Source organism: Hyla sarda, unplaced genomic scaffold (genome assembly GCF_029499605.1).
Source record: "Hyla sarda isolate aHylSar1 unplaced genomic scaffold, aHylSar1.hap1 scaffold_479, whole genome shotgun sequence".
Classification (NCBI taxonomy): domain Eukaryota; kingdom Metazoa; phylum Chordata; class Amphibia; order Anura; family Hylidae; genus Hyla; species Hyla sarda.
This window is the reverse complement of record NW_026610491.1, coordinates 94,964-114,196: the sequence shown is the minus strand read 5'-3', so window position 1 is coordinate 114,196 and position 19,233 is coordinate 94,964. Positions and strand designations below refer to the sequence as shown.

Below are 19,233 nucleotides of genomic sequence, written 5' to 3'. Positions count from 1 at the left end.
GAAGAGAAGGGAAAAAAAGGTGGAAATGGGTTTAAAAGTGATTTCGGCGGAGAAATATATATATATATATATATATATATATATATATATATGCGCACACACACACATAGATATAAACGTATTCTCCGTTGAGATATTGCAGCCGCTGCTGTGTCCAGGCCCAGGAGCCTTAGCACTGTGCTGTGATGTCACTCAATACCACTGACATCACTAGGTGTAAACAACATCTCTCCTTTGCTGTGTATGTGACTATGGAGCTGTTTGGTGATGTCGTCTATTACGGCCTTCATAGAAGCAACAGGAGATTGTTGCATCCATCTTGAACCCTCAGAACTACAGTGCTATGATGTCACTCACTTCCACAGGCCTTGCAGAGTGTAAACAACAACAACCCAGCTTTGTTGTGTATGTAACCAAAGGGATTTGTGATGTCACCTAGAACCTTCACAGCAGCGACAGCTTTATGAGGAGCATCAGCACTGCTCTGCCTGAGCAGAACCATCACCGCCATAGGTTGTCAAATAACCCGGATTTAACCCACACAGGTAAGTCCAATGGGGTGCAGGCATGTCCTCTATGCTTACAGCTTCCCGTGGGTGTTGGTTTGATACCGTTTGGGGACAGCCAAGGAGGCATCTGCAGGCAACAAAGGTAGGTGTGTGCTTGTGTGTGTGTTTCCTATGCAGATCCTAAGCCCAGTGTCACATGCAAGTAGGAGGAGTAAGAAGGGTTCCTGGCAAATCCGGGTTATGGATTGCATTTAAAAAGGCCCCGTGGGAGTGCAATGGGCCCCTGTCTTGCTGCTTAGCAATAATGGTATGGGTTTAGGTTCTGCTGTGTGTACTGGTGGTTGACTGCCCCCCAGCCCAGAGTGTGCATGGAAAATTGTCTGGCAGCCTCCCTGACAGCAAGCAGTGATAGTGCCCATGAAGGGGACCTTGTTGGGCCCGCCCCTTTCACGGTTATCGCTTCTCGGCCTTTTGGCTAAGATCAAGTGTAGTATCTGTTCTTATCAGTTTAATATCTGATACGTCCCCTATCTGGGGACCATATATTAAATGGATTTTTGAGAACGGGGGCCGATTTCGAAGCTTGCTTCCGTCGCCCTATGCATTGACCCGATATGGCAGTATCTTCGGGTACAGTGCACCACCCCCTTACAGGGTTAAAAAGAAAGATTCCTACTTTCATTGCTACCTGCTTGCTGGCTAGCCAGCTAGCCAGCCCTGTGGGCCTTGCTGCTGCTGCAGCCAAAAAACAAAAGGTGGTGCTGCTGCTGCTTCTGCTGCTTCTGCTTCTGCTTGTGTCTGGCCCCTGTTGGAGCGTCCAGGCACAGGACTTCTGCTGCTGCTGACTAAATGGCCTCCTTAATTGGATCATTTGAGTAGCCAGCACACCTGTGCAGGTAGGGCATGACATGATAGGCAGCTGCCTTGATAGCGGGTGGGTGCTGAATGTTCCTAATTGACAAAATAAGATTAATGCTTATGAAGAAATATAAAATCTCATCCCTTCCCCAATATCGCGCCACACCCCTACCCCTTAATTCCCTGGTTGAACGTGATGGACATATGTCTTTTTTCGACCGTACTAACTATGTAACTATGTAACATAACATGGGGGGGGGGGTCTCCTGGCTGTTCACACAGGTGTGTCATTGCTGTACATTGACCATGCATTGCTTCTGTGGTATTGCAAAGGCAAAGACAAATGCTTCCAGCCATCCATTGCACTAATGGATTGGTCATCAGCTGGCTGTCTATGTCCCGCATCAATATAGACCAAAGTACAGAGGGTTAGGCTATGCTATTGTGCACCTACCTGATGCATCAGAAGGTGCGAGGCCCTTGCTAAATTCTGTGCACAGACTTTGAGATCTATGCTTTAGACTGTATCTAAACCTGCTCCAACATGGACTGACATTCTGGCCTACTTTCAGCCGATGCGACTTGTCTGTCGCTGAACAGTCGCTTTTTATGTATTCAGCACCTATGTATAATGTTGTAAAAATGCTCTAGAAGCTAAAGTCGCAGAAATGTCACACATATTTGGCCTGCAACTTTCTGTGCGACAAATTCAGACAGGAAAAATCAGTATAAATCCTTAGAAAATTATCCCCCAGTGTCTCCATCTGCTGGCGGTATTGAATAAGCATTGCTGCACTGATGGGGTATGCATTAGACGAAAAAAAAGAAGAAAAAGAAGAATAATACGCCCAGAAAAGAGGTGAAAAGGAGAAAAACGTAAAAAAACGTGAAAAAAAAGTAAGAGGAAGAGAAGGGAAAAAAAGGTGGAAATGGGTTTAAAAGTGATTTCGGCGGAGAATATATATATATATATATATATATATATATATATATATATATATATGCGCACACACACACATAGATATAAACGTATTCTCCGTTGAGATATTGCAGCCGCTGCTGTGTCCAGGCCCAGGAGCCTTAGCACTGTGCTGTGATGTCACTCAATACCACTGACATCACTAGGTGTAAACAACATCTCTCCTTTGCTGTGTATGTGACTATGGAGCTGTTTGGTGATGTCGTCTATTACGGCCTTCATAGAAGCAACAGTAGATTGTTGCATCCATCTTGAACCCTCAGAACTACAGTGCTATGATGTCACTCACTTCCACAGGCCTTGCAGAGTGTAAACAACAACAACCCAGCTTTGTTGTGTATGTAACCAAAGGGATTTGTGATGTCACCTAGAACCTTCACAGCAGCGACAGCTTTATGAGGAGCATCAGCACTGCTCTGCCTGAGCAGAACCATCACCGCCATAGGTTGTCAAATAACCCGGATTTAACCCACACAGGTAAGTCCAATGGGGTGCAGGCATGTCCTCTATGCTTACAGCTTCCCGTGGGTGTTGGTTTGATACCGTTTGGGGACAGCCAAGGAGGCATCTGCAGGCAACAAAGGTAGGTGTGTGCTTGTGTGTGTGTTTCCTATGCAGATCCTAAGCCCTGTGTCACATGCAAGTAGGAGGAGTAAGAAGGGTTCCTGGCAAATCCGGGTTATGGATTGCATTTAAAAAGGCCCCGTGGGAGTGCAATGGGCCCCTGTCTTGCTGCTTAGCAATAATGGTATGGGTTTAGGTTCTGCTGTGTGTACTGGTGGTTGACTGCCCCCCAGCCCAGAGTGTGCATGGAAAATTGTCTGGCAGCCTCCCTGACAGCAAGCAGTGATAGTGCCCATGAAGGGGACCTTGTTGGGCCCGCCCCTTTCACGGTTATCGCTTCTCGGCCTTTTGGCTAAGATCAAGTGTAGTATCTGTTCTTATCAGTTTAATATCTGATACGTCCCCTATCTGGGGACCATATATTAAATGGATTTTTGAGAACGGGGGCCGATTTCGAAGCTTGCTTCCGTCGCCCTATGCATTGACCCGATATGGCAGTATCTTCGGGTACAGTGCACCACCCCCTTACAGGGTTAAAAAGAAAGATTCCTACTTTCATTGCTACCTGCTTGCTGGCTAGCCAGCTAGCCAGCCCTGTGGGCCTTGCTGCTGCTGCAGCCAAAAAACAAAAGGTGGTGCTGCTGCTGCTTCTGCTGCTTCTGCTTCTGCTTGTGTCTGGCCCCTGTTGGAGCGTCCAGGCACAGGACTTCTGCTGCTGCTGACTAAATGGCCTCCTTAATTGGATCATTTGAGTAGCCAGCACACCTGTGCAGGTAGGGCATGACATGATAGGCAGCTGCCTTGATAGCGGGTGGGTGCTGAATGTTCCTAATTGACAAAATAAGATTAATGCTTATGAAGAAATATAAAATCTCATCCCTTCCCCAATATCGCGCCACACCCCTACCCCTTAATTCCCTGGTTGAACGTGATGGACATATGTCTTTTTTCGACCGTACTAACTATGTAACTATGTAACATAACATGGGGGGGGGGGGGGGGGGGGTCTCCTGGCTGTTCACACAGGTGTGTCATTGCTGTACATTGACCATGCATTGCTTCTGTGGTATTGCAAAGGCAAAGACAAATGCTTCCAGCCATCCATTGCACTAATGGATTGGTCATCAGCTGGCTGTCTATGTCCCGCATCAATATAGACCAAAGTACAGAGGGTTAGGCTATGCTATTGTGCACCTACCTGATGCATCAGAAGGTGCGAGGCCCTTGCTAAATTCTGTGCACAGACTTTGAGATCTATGCTTTAGACTGTATCTAAACCTGCTCCAACATGGACTGACATTCTGGCCTACTTTCAGCCGATGCGACTTGTCTGTCGCTGAACAGTCGCTTTTTATGTATTCAGCACCTATGTATAATGTTGTAAAAATGCTCTAGAAGCTAAAGTCGCAGAAATGTCACACATATTTGGCCTGCAACTTTCTGTGCGACAAATTCAGACAGGAAAAATCAGTATAAATCCTTAGAAAATTATCCCCCAGTGTCTCCATCTGCTGGCGGTATTGAATAAGCATTGCTGCACTGATGGGGTATGCATTAGACGAAAAAAAAGAAGAAAAAGAAGAATAATACGCCCAGAAAAGAGGCGAAAAGGAGAAAAACGTAAAAAAACGTGAAAAAAAAGTAAGAGGAAGAGAAGGGAAAAAAAGGTGGAAATGGGTTTAAAAGTGATTTCGGCGGAGAAATATATATATATATATATATATATATATATATATATATATATATATGCGCACACACACACATAGATATAAACGTATTCTCCGTTGAGATATTGCAGCCGCTGCTGTGTCCAGGCCCAGGAGCCTTAGCACTGTGCTGTGATGTCACTCAATACCACTGACATCACTAGGTGTAAACAACATCTCTCCTTTGCTGTGTATGTGACTATGGAGCTGTTTGGTGATGTCGTCTATTACGGCCTTCATAGAAGCAACAGGAGATTGTTGCATCCATCTTGAACCCTCAGAACTACAGTGCTATGATGTCACTCACTTCCACAGGCCTTGCAGAGTGTAAACAACAACAACCCAGCTTTGTTGTGTATGTAACCAAAGGGATTTGTGATGTCACCTAGAACCTTCACAGCAGCGACAGCTTTATGAGGAGCATCAGCACTGCTCTGCCTGAGCAGAACCATCACCGCCATAGGTTGTCAAATAACCCGGATTTAACCCACACAGGTAAGTCCAATGGGGTGCAGGCATGTCCTCTATGCTTACAGCTTCCCGTGGGTGTTGGTTTGATACCGTTTGGGGACAGCCAAGGAGGCATCTGCAGGCAACAAAGGTAGGTGTGTGCTTGTGTGTGTGTTTCCTATGCAGATCCTAAGCCCAGTGTCACATGCAAGTAGGAGGAGTAAGAAGGGTTCCTGGCAAATCCGGGTTATGGATTGCATTTAAAAAGGCCCCGTGGGAGTGCAATGGGCCCCTGTCTTGCTGCTTAGCAATAATGGTATGGGTTTAGGTTCTGCTGTGTGTACTGGTGGTTGACTGCCCCCCAGCCCAGAGTGTGCATGGAAAATTGTCTGGCAGCCTCCCTGACAGCAAGCAGTGATAGTGCCCATGAAGGGGACCTTGTTGGGCCCGCCCCTTTCACGGTTATCGCTTCTCGGCCTTTTGGCTAAGATCAAGTGTAGTATCTGTTCTTATCAGTTTAATATCTGATACGTCCCCTATCTGGGGACCATATATTAAATGGATTTTTGAGAACGGGGGCCGATTTCGAAGCTTGCTTCCGTCGCCCTATGCATTGACCCGATATGGCAGTATCTTCGGGTACAGTGCACCACCCCCTTACAGGGTTAAAAAGAAAGATTCCTACTTTCATTGCTACCTGCTTGCTGGCTAGCCAGCTAGCCAGCCCTGTGGGCCTTGCTGCTGCTGCAGCCAAAAAACAAAAGGTGGTGCTGCTGCTGCTTCTGCTGCTTCTGCTGCTTCTGCTTCTGCTTGTGTCTGGCCCCTGTTGGAGCGTCCAGGCACAGGACTTCTGCTGCTGCTGACTAAATGGCCTCCTTAATTGGATCATTTGAGTAGCCAGCACACCTGTGCAGGTAGGGCATGACATGATAGGCAGCTGCCTTGATAGCGGGTGGGTGCTGAATGTTCCTAATTGACAAAATAAGATTAATGCTTATGAAGAAATATAAAATCTCATCCCTTCCCCAATATCGCGCCACACCCCTACCCCTTAATTCCCTGGTTGAACGTGATGGACATATGTCTTTTTTCGACCGTACTAACTATGTAACTATGTAACATAACATGGGGGGGGGGGGGGGTCTCCTGGCTGTTCACACAGGTGTGTCATTGCTGTACATTGACCATGCATTGCTTCTGTGGTATTGCAAAGGCAAAGACAAATGCTTCCAGCCATCCATTGCACTAATGGATTGGTCATCAGCTGGCTGTCTATGTCCCGCATCAATATAGACCAAAGTACAGAGGGTTAGGCTATGCTATTGTGCACCTACCTGATGCATCAGAAGGTGCGAGGCCCTTGCTAAATTCTGTGCACAGACTTTGAGATCTATGCTTTAGACTGTATCTAAACCTGCTCCAACATGGACTGACATTCTGGCCTACTTTCAGCCGATGCGACTTGTCTGTCGCTGAACAGTCGCTTTTTATGTATTCAGCACCTATGTATAATGTTGTAAAAATGCTCTAGAAGCTAAAGTCGCAGAAATGTCACACATATTTGGCCTGCAACTTTCTGTGCGACAAATTCAGACAGGAAAAATCAGTATAAATCCTTAGAAAATTATCCCCCAGTGTCTCCATCTGCTGGCGGTATTGAATAAGCATTGCTGCACTGATGGGGTATGCATTAGACGAAAAAAAAGAAGAAAAAGAAGAATAATACGCCCAGAAAAGAGGCGAAAAGGAGAAAAACGTAAAAAAACGTGAAAAAAAAGTAAGAGGAAGAGAAGGGAAAAAAAGGTGGAAATGGGTTTAAAAGTGATTTCGGCGGAGAATATATATATATATATATATATATATATATATATATATATATATATATATGCGCACACACACACATAGATATAAACGTATTCTCCGTTGAGATATTGCAGCCGCTGCTGTGTCCAGGCCCAGGAGCCTTAGCACTGTGCTGTGATGTCACTCAATACCACTGACATCACTAGGTGTAAACAACATCTCTCCTTTGCTGTGTATGTGACTATGGAGCTGTTTGGTGATGTCGTCTATTACGGCCTTCATAGAAGCAACAGGAGATTGTTGCATCCATCTTGAACCCTCAGAACTACAGTGCTATGATGTCACTCACTTCCACAGGCCTTGCAGAGTGTAAACAACAACAACCCAGCTTTGTTGTGTATGTAACCAAAGGGATTTGTGATGTCACCTAGAACCTTCACAGCAGCGACAGCTTTATGAGGAGCATCAGCACTGCTCTGCCTGAGCAGAACCATCACCGCCATAGGTTGTCAAATAACCCGGATTTAACCCACACAGGTAAGTCCAATGGGGTGCAGGCATGTCCTCTATGCTTACAGCTTCCCGTGGGTGTTGGTTTGATACCGTTTGGGGACAGCCAAGGAGGCATCTGCAGGCAACAAAGGTAGGTGTGTGCTTGTGTGTGTGTTTCCTATGCAGATCCTAAGCCCAGTGTCACATGCAAGTAGGAGGAGTAAGAAGGGTTCCTGGCAAATCCGGGTTATGGATTGCATTTAAAAAGGCCCCGTGGGAGTGCAATGGGCCCCTGTCTTGCTGCTTAGCAATAATGGTATGGGTTTAGGTTCTGCTGTGTGTACTGGTGGTTGACTGCCCCCCAGCCCAGAGTGTGCATGGAAAATTGTCTGGCAGCCTCCCTGACAGCAAGCAGTGATAGTGCCCATGAAGGGGACCTTGTTGGGCCCGCCCCTTTCACGGTTATCGCTTCTCGGCCTTTTGGCTAAGATCAAGTGTAGTATCTGTTCTTATCAGTTTAATATCTGATACGTCCCCTATCTGGGGACCATATATTAAATGGATTTTTGAGAACGGGGGCCGATTTCGAAGCTTGCTTCCGTCGCCCTATGCATTGACCCGATATGGCAGTATCTTCGGGTACAGTGCACCACCCCCTTACAGGGTTAAAAAGAAAGATTCCTACTTTCATTGCTACCTGCTTGCTGGCTAGCCAGCTAGCCAGCCCTGTGGGCCTTGCTGCTGCTGCAGCCAAAAAACAAAAGGTGGTGCTGCTGCTGCTTCTGCTGCTTCTGCTTCTGCTTGTGTCTGGCCCCTGTTGGAGCGTCCAGGCACAGGACTTCTGCTGCTGCTGACTAAATGGCCTCCTTAATTGGATCATTTGAGTAGCCAGCACACCTGTGCAGGTAGGGCATGACATGATAGGCAGCTGCCTTGATAGCGGGTGGGTGCTGAATGTTCCTAATTGACAAAATAAGATTAATGCTTATGAAGAAATATAAAATCTCATCCCTTCCCCAATATCGCGCCACACCCCTACCCCTTAATTCCCTGGTTGAACGTGATGGACATATGTCTTTTTTCGACCGTACTAACTATGTAACTATGTAACATAACATGGGGGGGGGGGGGGGGGGGTCTCCTGGCTGTTCACACAGGTGTGTCATTGCTGTACATTGACCATGCATTGCTTCTGTGGTATTGCAAAGGCAAAGACAAATGCTTCCAGCCATCCATTGCACTAATGGATTGGTCATCAGCTGGCTGTCTATGTCCCGCATCAATATAGACCAAAGTACAGAGGGTTAGGCTATGCTATTGTGCACCTACCTGATGCATCAGAAGGTGCGAGGCCCTTGCTAAATTCTGTGCACAGACTTTGAGATCTATGCTTTAGACTGTATCTAAACCTGCTCCAACATGGACTGACATTCTGGCCTACTTTCAGCCGATGCGACTTGTCTGTCGCTGAACAGTCGCTTTTTATGTATTCAGCACCTATGTATAATGTTGTAAAAATGCTCTAGAAGCTAAAGTCGCAGAAATGTCACACATATTTGGCCTGCAACTTTCTGTGCGACAAATTCAGACAGGAAAAATCAGTATAAATCCTTAGAAAATTATCCCCCAGTGTCTCCATCTGCTGGCGGTATTGAATAAGCATTGCTGCACTGATGGGGTATGCATTAGACGAAAAAAAAGAAGAAAAAGAAGAATAATACGCCCAGAAAAGAGGCGAAAAGGAGAAAAACGTAAAAAAACGTGAAAAAAAAGTAAGAGGAAGAGAAGGGAAAAAAAGGTGGAAATGGGTTTAAAAGTGATTTCGGCGGAGAAATATATATATATATATATATATATATATATATATATATATATGCGCACACACACACATAGATATAAACGTATTCTCCGTTGAGATATTGCAGCCGCTGCTGTGTCCAGGCCCAGGAGCCTTAGCACTGTGCTGTGATGTCACTCAATACCACTGACATCACTAGGTGTAAACAACATCTCTCCTTTGCTGTGTATGTGACTATGGAGCTGTTTGGTGATGTCGTCTATTACGGCCTTCATAGAAGCAACAGGAGATTGTTGCATCCATCTTGAACCCTCAGAACTACAGTGCTATGATGTCACTCACTTCCACAGGCCTTGCAGAGTGTAAACAACAACAACCCAGCTTTGTTGTGTATGTAACCAAAGGGATTTGTGATGTCACCTAGAACCTTCACAGCAGCGACAGCTTTATGAGGAGCATCAGCACTGCTCTGCCTGAGCAGAACCATCACCGCCATAGGTTGTCAAATAACCCGGATTTAACCCACACAGGTAAGTCCAATGGGGTGCAGGCATGTCCTCTATGCTTACAGCTTCCCGTGGGTGTTGGTTTGATACCGTTTGGGGACAGCCAAGGAGGCATCTGCAGGCAACAAAGGTAGGTGTGTGCTTGTGTGTGTGTTTCCTATGCAGATCCTAAGCCCAGTGTCACATGCAAGTAGGAGGAGTAAGAAGGGTTCCTGGCAAATCCGGGTTATGGATTGCATTTAAAAAGGCCCCGTGGGAGTGCAATGGGCCCCTGTCTTGCTGCTTAGCAATAATGGTATGGGTTTAGGTTCTGCTGTGTGTACTGGTGGTTGACTGCCCCCCAGCCCAGAGTGTGCATGGAAAATTGTCTGGCAGCCTCCCTGACAGCAAGCAGTGATAGTGCCCATGAAGGGGACCTTGTTGGGCCCGCCCCTTTCACGGTTATCGCTTCTCGGCCTTTTGGCTAAGATCAAGTGTAGTATCTGTTCTTATCAGTTTAATATCTGATACGTCCCCTATCTGGGGACCATATATTAAATGGATTTTTGAGAACGGGGGCCGATTTCGAAGCTTGCTTCCGTCGCCCTATGCATTGACCCGATATGGCAGTATCTTCGGGTACAGTGCACCACCCCCTTACAGGGTTAAAAAGAAAGATTCCTACTTTCATTGCTACCTGCTTGCTGGCTAGCCAGCTAGCCAGCCCTGTGGGCCTTGCTGCTGCTGCAGCCAAAAAACAAAAGGTGGTGCTGCTGCTGCTTCTGCTGCTTCTGCTTCTGCTTGTGTCTGGCCCCTGTTGGAGCGTCCAGGCACAGGACTTCTGCTGCTGCTGACTAAATGGCCTCCTTAATTGGATCATTTGAGTAGCCAGCACACCTGTGCAGGTAGGGCATGACATGATAGGCAGCTGCCTTGATAGCGGGTGGGTGCTGAATGTTCCTAATTGACAAAATAAGATTAATGCTTATGAAGAAATATAAAATCTCATCCCTTCCCCAATATCGCGCCACACCCCTACCCCTTAATTCCCTGGTTGAACGTGATGGACATATGTCTTTTTTCGACCGTACTAACTATGTAACTATGTAACATAACATGGGGGGGGGGGGGGGGTCTCCTGGCTGTTCACACAGGTGTGTCATTGCTGTACATTGACCATGCATTGCTTCTGTGGTATTGCAAAGGCAAAGACAAATGCTTCCAGCCATCCATTGCACTAATGGATTGGTCATCAGCTGGCTGTCTATGTCCCGCATCAATATAGACCAAAGTACAGAGGGTTAGGCTATGCTATTGTGCACCTACCTGATGCATCAGAAGGTGCGAGGCCCTTGCTAAATTCTGTGCACAGACTTTGAGATCTATGCTTTAGACTGTATCTAAACCTGCTCCAACATGGACTGACATTCTGGCCTACTTTCAGCCGATGCGACTTGTCTGTCGCTGAACAGTCGCTTTTTATGTATTCAGCACCTATGTATAATGTTGTAAAAATGCTCTAGAAGCTAAAGTCGCAGAAATGTCACACATATTTGGCCTGCAACTTTCTGTGCGACAAATTCAGACAGGAAAAATCAGTATAAATCCTTAGAAAATTATCCCCCAGTGTCTCCATCTGCTGGCGGTATTGAATAAGCATTGCTGCACTGATGGGGTATGCATTAGACGAAAAAAAAGAAGAAAAAGAAGAATAATACGCCCAGAAAAGAGGCGAAAAGGAGAAAAACGTAAAAAAACGTGAAAAAAAAGTAAGAGGAAGAGAAGGGAAAAAAAGGTGGAAATGGGTTTAAAAGTGATTTCGGCGGAGAAATATATATATATATATATATATATATATATATATATATATATATATGCGCACACACACACATAGATATAAACGTATTCTCCGTTGAGATATTGCAGCCGCTGCTGTGTCCAGGCCCAGGAGCCTTAGCACTGTGCTGTGATGTCACTCAATACCACTGACATCACTAGGTGTAAACAACATCTCTCCTTTGCTGTGTATGTGACTATGGAGCTGTTTGGTGATGTCGTCTATTACGGCCTTCATAGAAGCAACAGGAGATTGTTGCATCCATCTTGAACCCTCAGAACTACAGTGCTATGATGTCACTCACTTCCACAGGCCTTGCAGAGTGTAAACAACAACAACCCAGCTTTGTTGTGTATGTAACCAAAGGGATTTGTGATGTCACCTAGAACCTTCACAGCAGCGACAGCTTTATGAGGAGCATCAGCACTGCTCTGCCTGAGCAGAACCATCACCGCCATAGGTTGTCAAATAACCCGGATTTAACCCACACAGGTAAGTCCAATGGGGTGCAGGCATGTCCTCTATGCTTACAGCTTCCCGTGGGTGTTGGTTTGATACCGTTTGGGGACAGCCAAGGAGGCATCTGCAGGCAACAAAGGTAGGTGTGTGCTTGTGTGTGTGTTTCCTATGCAGATCCTAAGCCCAGTGTCACATGCAAGTAGGAGGAGTAAGAAGGGTTCCTGGCAAATCCGGGTTATGGATTGCATTTAAAAAGGCCCCGTGGGAGTGCAATGGGCCCCTGTCTTGCTGCTTAGCAATAATGGTATGGGTTTAGGTTCTGCTGTGTGTACTGGTGGTTGACTGCCCCCCAGCCCAGAGTGTGCATGGAAAATTGTCTGGCAGCCTCCCTGACAGCAAGCAGTGATAGTGCCCATGAAGGGGACCTTGTTGGGCCCGCCCCTTTCACGGTTATCGCTTCTCGGCCTTTTGGCTAAGATCAAGTGTAGTATCTGTTCTTATCAGTTTAATATCTGATACGTCCCCTATCTGGGGACCATATATTAAATGGATTTTTGAGAACGGGGGCCGATTTCGAAGCTTGCTTCCGTCGCCCTATGCATTGACCCGATATGGCAGTATCTTCGGGTACAGTGCACCACCCCCTTACAGGGTTAAAAAGAAAGATTCCTACTTTCATTGCTACCTGCTTGCTGGCTAGCCAGCTAGCCAGCCCTGTGGGCCTTGCTGCTGCTGCAGCCAAAAAACAAAAGGTGGTGCTGCTGCTGCTTCTGCTGCTTCTGCTTCTGCTTGTGTCTGGCCCCTGTTGGAGCGTCCAGGCACAGGACTTCTGCTGCTGCTGACTAAATGGCCTCCTTAATTGGATCATTTGAGTAGCCAGCACACCTGTGCAGGTAGGGCATGACATGATAGGCAGCTGCCTTGATAGCGGGTGGGTGCTGAATGTTCCTAATTGACAAAATAAGATTAATGCTTATGAAGAAATATAAAATCTCATCCCTTCCCCAATATCGCGCCACACCCCTACCCCTTAATTCCCTGGTTGAACGTGATGGACATATGTCTTTTTTCGACCGTACTAACTATGTAACTATGTAACATAACATGGGGGGGGGGGGGGGGTCTCCTGGCTGTTCACACAGGTGTGTCATTGCTGTACATTGACCATGCATTGCTTCTGTGGTATTGCAAAGGCAAAGACAAATGCTTCCAGCCATCCATTGCACTAATGGATTGGTCATCAGCTGGCTGTCTATGTCCCGCATCAATATAGACCAAAGTACAGAGGGTTAGGCTATGCTATTGTGCACCTACCTGATGCATCAGAAGGTGCGAGGCCCTTGCTAAATTCTGTGCACAGACTTTGAGATCTATGCTTTAGACTGTATCTAAACCTGCTCCAACATGGACTGACATTCTGGCCTACTTTCAGCCGATGCGACTTGTCTGTCGCTGAACAGTCGCTTTTTATGTATTCAGCACCTATGTATAATGTTGTAAAAATGCTCTAGAAGCTAAAGTCGCAGAAATGTCACACATATTTGGCCTGCAACTTTCTGTGCGACAAATTCAGACAGGAAAAATCAGTATAAATCCTTAGAAAATTATCCCCCAGTGTCTCCATCTGCTGGCGGTATTGAATAAGCATTGCTGCACTGATGGGGTATGCATTAGACGAAAAAAAAGAAGAAAAAGAAGAATAATACGCCCAGAAAAGAGGCGAAAAGGAGAAAAACGTAAAAAAACGTGAAAAAAAAGTAAGAGGAAGAGAAGGGAAAAAAAGGTGGAAATGGGTTTAAAAGTGATTTCGGCGGAGAAATATATATATATATATATATATATATATATATATATATATATATGCGCACACACACACATAGATATAAACGTATTCTCCGTTGAGATATTGCAGCCGCTGCTGTGTCCAGGCCCAGGAGCCTTAGCACTGTGCTGTGATGTCACTCAATACCACTGACATCACTAGGTGTAAACAACATCTCTCCTTTGCTGTGTATGTGACTATGGAGCTGTTTGGTGATGTCGTCTATTACGGCCTTCATAGAAGCAACAGGAGATTGTTGCATCCATCTTGAACCCTCAGAACTACAGTGCTATGATGTCACTCACTTCCACAGGCCTTGCAGAGTGTAAACAACAACAACCCAGCTTTGTTGTGTATGTAACCAAAGGGATTTGTGATGTCACCTAGAACCTTCACAGCAGCGACAGCTTTATGAGGAGCATCAGCACTGCTCTGCCTGAGCAGAACCATCACCGCCATAGGTTGTCAAATAACCCGGATTTAACCCACACAGGTAAGTCCAATGGGGTGCAGGCATGTCCTCTATGCTTACAGCTTCCCGTGGGTGTTGGTTTGATACCGTTTGGGGACAGCCAAGGAGGCATCTGCAGGCAACAAAGGTAGGTGTGTGCTTGTGTGTGTGTTTCCTATGCAGATCCTAAGCCCAGTGTCACATGCAAGTAGGAGGAGTAAGAAGGGTTCCTGGCAAATCCGGGTTATGGATTGCATTTAAAAAGGCCCCGTGGGAGTGCAATGGGCCCCTGTCTTGCTGCTTAGCAATAATGGTATGGGTTTAGGTTCTGCTGTGTGTACTGGTGGTTGACTGCCCCCCAGCCCAGAGTGTGCATGGAAAATTGTCTGGCAGCCTCCCTGACAGCAAGCAGTGATAGTGCCCATGAAGGGGACCTTGTTGGGCCCGCCCCTTTCACGGTTATCGCTTCTCGGCCTTTTGGCTAAGATCAAGTGTAGTATCTGTTCTTATCAGTTTAATATCTGATACGTCCCCTATCTGGGGACCATATATTAAATGGATTTTTGAGAACGGGGGCCGATTTCGAAGCTTGCTTCCGTCGCCCTATGCATTGACCCGATATGGCAGTATCTTCGGGTACAGTGCACCACCCCCTTACAGGGTTAAAAAGAAAGATTCCTACTTTCATTGCTACCTGCTTGCTGGCTAGCCAGCTAGCCAGCCCTGTGGGCCTTGCTGCTGCTGCAGCCAAAAAACAAAAGGTGGTGCTGCTGCTGCTTCTGCTGCTTCTGCTTCTGCTTGTGTCTGGCCCCTGTTGGAGCGTCCAGGCACAGGACTTCTGCTGCTGCTGACTAAATGGCCTCCTTAATTGGATCATTTGAGTAGCCAGCACACCTGTGCAGGTAGGGCATGACATGATAGGCAGCTGCCTTGATAGCGGGTGGGTGCTGAATGTTCCTAATTGACAAAATAAGATTAATGCTTATGAAGAAATATAAAATCTCATCCCTTCCCCAATATCGCGCCACACCCCTACCCCTTAATTCCCTGGTTGAACGTGATGGACATATGTCTTTTTTCGACCGTACTAACTATGTAACTATGTAACATAACATGGGGGGGGGGGGGGTCTCCTGGCTGTTCACACAGGTGTGTCATTGCTGTACATTGACCATGCATTGCTTCTGTGGTATTGCAAAGGCAAAGACAAATGCTTCCAGCCATCCATTGCACTAATGGATTGGTCATCAGCTGGCTGTCTATGTCCCGCATCAATATAGACCAAAGTACAGAGGGTTAGGCTATGCTATTGTGCACCTACCTGATGCATCAGAAGGTGCGAGGCCCTTGCTAAATTCTGTGCACAGACTTTGAGATCTATGCTTTAGACTGTATCTAAACCTGCTCCAACATGGACTGACATTCTGGCCTACTTTCAGCCGATGCGACTTGTCTGTCGCTGAACAGTCGCTTTTTATGTATTCAGCACCTATGTATAATGTTGTAAAAATGCTCTAGAAGCTAAAGTCGCAGAAATGTCACACATATTTGGCCTGCAACTTTCTGTGCGACAAATTCAGACAGGAAAAATCAGTATAAATCCTTAGAAAATTATCCCCCAGTGTCTCCATCTGCTGGCGGTATTGAATAAGCATTGCTGCACTGATGGGGTATGCATTAGACGAAAAAAAAGAAGAAAAAGAAGAATAATACGCCCAGAAAAGAGGCGAAAAGGAGAAAAACGTAAAAAAACGTGAAAAAAAAGTAAGAGGAAGAGAAGGGAAAAAAAGGTGGAAATGGGTTTAAAAGTGATTTCGGCGGAGAAATATATATATATATATATATATATATATATATATATATATATATATATATATGCGCACACACACACATAGATATAAACGTATTCTCCGTTGAGATATTGCAGCCGCTGCTGTGTCCAGGCCCAGGAGCCTTAGCACTGTGCTGTGATGTCACTCAATACCACTGACATCACTAGGTGTAAACAACATCTCTCCTTTGCTGTGTATGTGACTATGGAGCTGTTTGGTGATGTCGTCTATTACGGCCTTCATAGAAGCAACAGGAGATTGTTGCATCCATCTTGAACCCTCAGAACTACAGTGCTATGATGTCACTCACTTCCACAGGCCTTGCAGAGTGTAAACAACAACAACCCAGCTTTGTTGTGTATGTAACCAAAGGGATTTGTGATGTCACCTAGAACCTTCACAGCAGCGACAGCTTTATGAGGAGCATCAGCACTGCTCTGCCTGAGCAGAACCATCACCGCCATAGGTTGTCAAATAACCCGGATTTAACCCACACAGGAAAGTCCAATGGGGTGCAGGCATGTCCTCTATGCTTACAGCTTCCCGTGGGTGTTGGTTTGATACCGTTTGGGGACAGCCAAGGAGGCATCTGCAGGCAACAAAGGTAGGTGTGTGCTTGTGTGTGTGTTTCCTATGCAGATCCTAAGCCCAGTGTCACATGCAAGTAGGAGGAGTAAGAAGGGTTCCTGGCAAATCCGGGTTATGGATTGCATTTAAAAAGGCCCCGTGGGAGTGCAATGGGCCCCTGTCTTGCTGCTTAGCAATAATGGTATGGGTTTAGGTTCTGCTGTGTGTACTGGTGGTTGACTGCCCCCCAGCCCAGAGTGTGCATGGAAAATTGTCTGGCAGCCTCCCTGACAGCAAGCAGTGATAGTGCCCATGAAGGGGACCTTGTTGGGCCCGCCCCTTTCACGGTTATCGCTTCTCGGCCTTTTGGCTAAGATCAAGTGTAGTATCTGTTCTTATCAGTTTAATATCTGATACGTCCCCTATCTGGGGACCATATATTAAATGGATTTTTGAGAACGGGGGCCGATTTCGAAGCTTGCTTCCGTCGCCCTTTGCATTGACCCGATATGGCAGTATCTTCGGGTACAGTGCACCACCCCCTTACAGGGTTAAAAAGAAAGATTCCTACTTTCATTGCTACCTGCTTGCTGGCTAGCCAGCTAGCCAGCCCTGTGGGCCTTGCTGCTGCTGCAGCCAAAAAACAAAAGGTGGTGCTGCTGCTGCTTCTGCTGCTTCTGCTTCTGCTTGTGTCTGGCCCCTGTTGGAGCGTCCAGGCACAGGACTTCTGCTGCTGCTGACTAAATGGCCTCCTTAATTGGATCATTTGAGTAGCCAGCACACCTGTGCAGGTAGGGCATGACATGATAGGCAGCTGCCTTGATAGCGGGTGGGTGCTGAATGTTCCTAATTGACAAAATAAGATTAATGCTTATGAAGAAATATAAAATCTCATCCCTTCCCCAATATCGCGCCACACCCCTACCCCTTAATTCCCTGGTTGAACGTGATGGACATATGTCTTTTTTCGACCGTACTAACTATGTAACTATGTAACATAACATGGGGGGGGGGGGGTCTCCTGGCTGTTCACACAGGTGTGTCATTGCTGTACATTGACCATGCATTGCTTCTGTGGTATTGCAAAGGCAAAGACAAATGCTTCCAGCCATCCATTGCACTAATGGATTGGTCATCAGCTGGCTGTCTATGTCCCGCATCAATATAGACCAAAGTACAGAGGGTTAGGCTATGCTATTGTGCACCTACCTGATGCATCAGAAGGTGCGAGGCCCTTGCTAAATTCTGTGCACAGACTTTGAGATCTATGCTTTAGACTGTATCTAAACCTGCTCCAACATGGACTGACATTCTGGCCTACTTTCAGCCGATGCGACTTGTCTGTCGCTGAACAGTCGCTTTTTATGTATTCAGCACCTATGTATAATGTTGTAAAAATGCTCTAGAAGCTAAAGTCGCAGAAATGTCACACATATTTGGCCTGCAACTTTCTGTGCGACAAATTCAGACAGGAAAAATCAGTATAAATCCTTAGAAAATTATCCCCCAGTGTCTCCATCTGCTGGCGGTATTGAATAAGCATTGCTGCACTGATGGGGTATGCATTAGACGAAAAAAAAGAAGAAAAAGAAGAATAATACGCCCAGAAAAGAGGCGAAAAGGAGAAAAACGTAAAAAAACGTGAAAAAAAAGTAAGAGGAAGAGAAGGGAAAAAAAGGTGGAAATGGGTTTAAAAGTGATTTCGGCGGAGAAATATATATATATATATATATATATATATATATATATATGCGCACACACACACATAGATATAAACGTATTCTCCGTTGAGATATTGCAGCCGCTGCTGTGTCCAGGCCCAGGAGCCTTAGCACTGTGCTGTGATGTCACTCAATACCACTGACATCACTAGGTGTAAACAACATCTCTCCTTTGCTGTGTATGTGACTATGGAGCTGTTTGGTGATGTCGTCTATTACGGCCTTCATAGAAGCAACAGGAGATTGTTGCATCCATCTTGAACCCTCAGAACTACAGTGCTATGATGTCACTCACTTCCACAGGCCTTGCAGAGTGTAAACAACAACAACCCAGCTTTGTTGTGTATGTAACCAAAGGGATTTGTGATGTCACCTAGAACCTTCACAGCAGCGACAGCTTTATGAGGAGCATCAGCACTGCTCTGCCTGAGCAGAACCATCACCGCCATAGGTTGTCAAATAACCCGGATTTAACCCACACAGGTAAGTCCAATGGGGTGCAGGCATGTCCTCTATGCTTACAGCTTCCCGTGGGTGTTGGTTTGATACCGTTTGGGGACAGCCAAGGAGGCATCTGCAGGCAACAAAGGTAGGTGTGTGCTTGTGTGTGTGTTTCCTATGCAGATCCTAAGCCCAGTGTCACATGCAAGTAGGAGGAGTAAGAAGGGTTCCTGGCAAATCCGGGTTATGGATTGCATTTAAAAAGGCCCCGTGGGAGTGCAATGGGCCCCTGTCTTGCTGCTTAGCAATAATGGTATGGGTTTAGGTTCTGCTGTGTGTACTGGTGGTTGACTGCCCCCCAGCCCAGAGTGTGCATGGAAAATTGTCTGGCAGCCTCCCTGACAGCAAGCAGTGATAGTGCCCATGAAGGGGACCTTGTTGGGCCCGCCCCTTTCACGG

The 19,233-nt window shown here is 46.3% G+C and overlaps 8 non-coding genes across 8 annotated transcripts; all 8 read left to right on the top strand.

Annotated features, from left to right (window-relative positions):
• Positions 1–964: 964 nt before the first annotated feature.
• LOC130336477 (U2 spliceosomal RNA) lies at positions 965–1,155 on the top strand. Its single transcript, XR_008877900.1, has one exon. It is a non-coding gene; the product is annotated as a U2 spliceosomal RNA (small nuclear RNA).
• Positions 1,156–3,242: 2,087 nt separating this feature from the next.
• Positions 3,243–3,433, top strand: LOC130336476 (U2 spliceosomal RNA). Its single transcript, XR_008877899.1, has one exon. It is a non-coding gene; the product is annotated as a U2 spliceosomal RNA (small nuclear RNA).
• Positions 3,434–5,530: 2,097 nt separating this feature from the next.
• On the top strand, positions 5,531–5,721 carry LOC130336475 (U2 spliceosomal RNA). The gene has a single exon (XR_008877898.1). It is a non-coding gene; the product is annotated as a U2 spliceosomal RNA (small nuclear RNA).
• Positions 5,722–7,825: 2,104 nt separating this feature from the next.
• LOC130336474 (U2 spliceosomal RNA) lies at positions 7,826–8,016 on the top strand. The gene has a single exon (XR_008877897.1). It is a non-coding gene; the product is annotated as a U2 spliceosomal RNA (small nuclear RNA).
• Positions 8,017–10,108: 2,092 nt separating this feature from the next.
• Positions 10,109–10,299, top strand: LOC130336472 (U2 spliceosomal RNA). The gene has a single exon (XR_008877896.1). It is a non-coding gene; the product is annotated as a U2 spliceosomal RNA (small nuclear RNA).
• A 2,093-nt stretch (positions 10,300–12,392) lies between these two features.
• LOC130336471 (U2 spliceosomal RNA) lies at positions 12,393–12,583 on the top strand. The gene has a single exon (XR_008877895.1). It is a non-coding gene; the product is annotated as a U2 spliceosomal RNA (small nuclear RNA).
• Positions 12,584–14,674: 2,091 nt separating this feature from the next.
• LOC130336469 (U2 spliceosomal RNA) lies at positions 14,675–14,865 on the top strand. Its single transcript, XR_008877893.1, has one exon. It is a non-coding gene; the product is annotated as a U2 spliceosomal RNA (small nuclear RNA).
• A 2,097-nt stretch (positions 14,866–16,962) lies between these two features.
• Positions 16,963–17,153, top strand: LOC130336424 (U2 spliceosomal RNA). The gene has a single exon (XR_008877856.1). It is a non-coding gene; the product is annotated as a U2 spliceosomal RNA (small nuclear RNA).
• Positions 17,154–19,233: the final 2,080 nt, after the last annotated feature.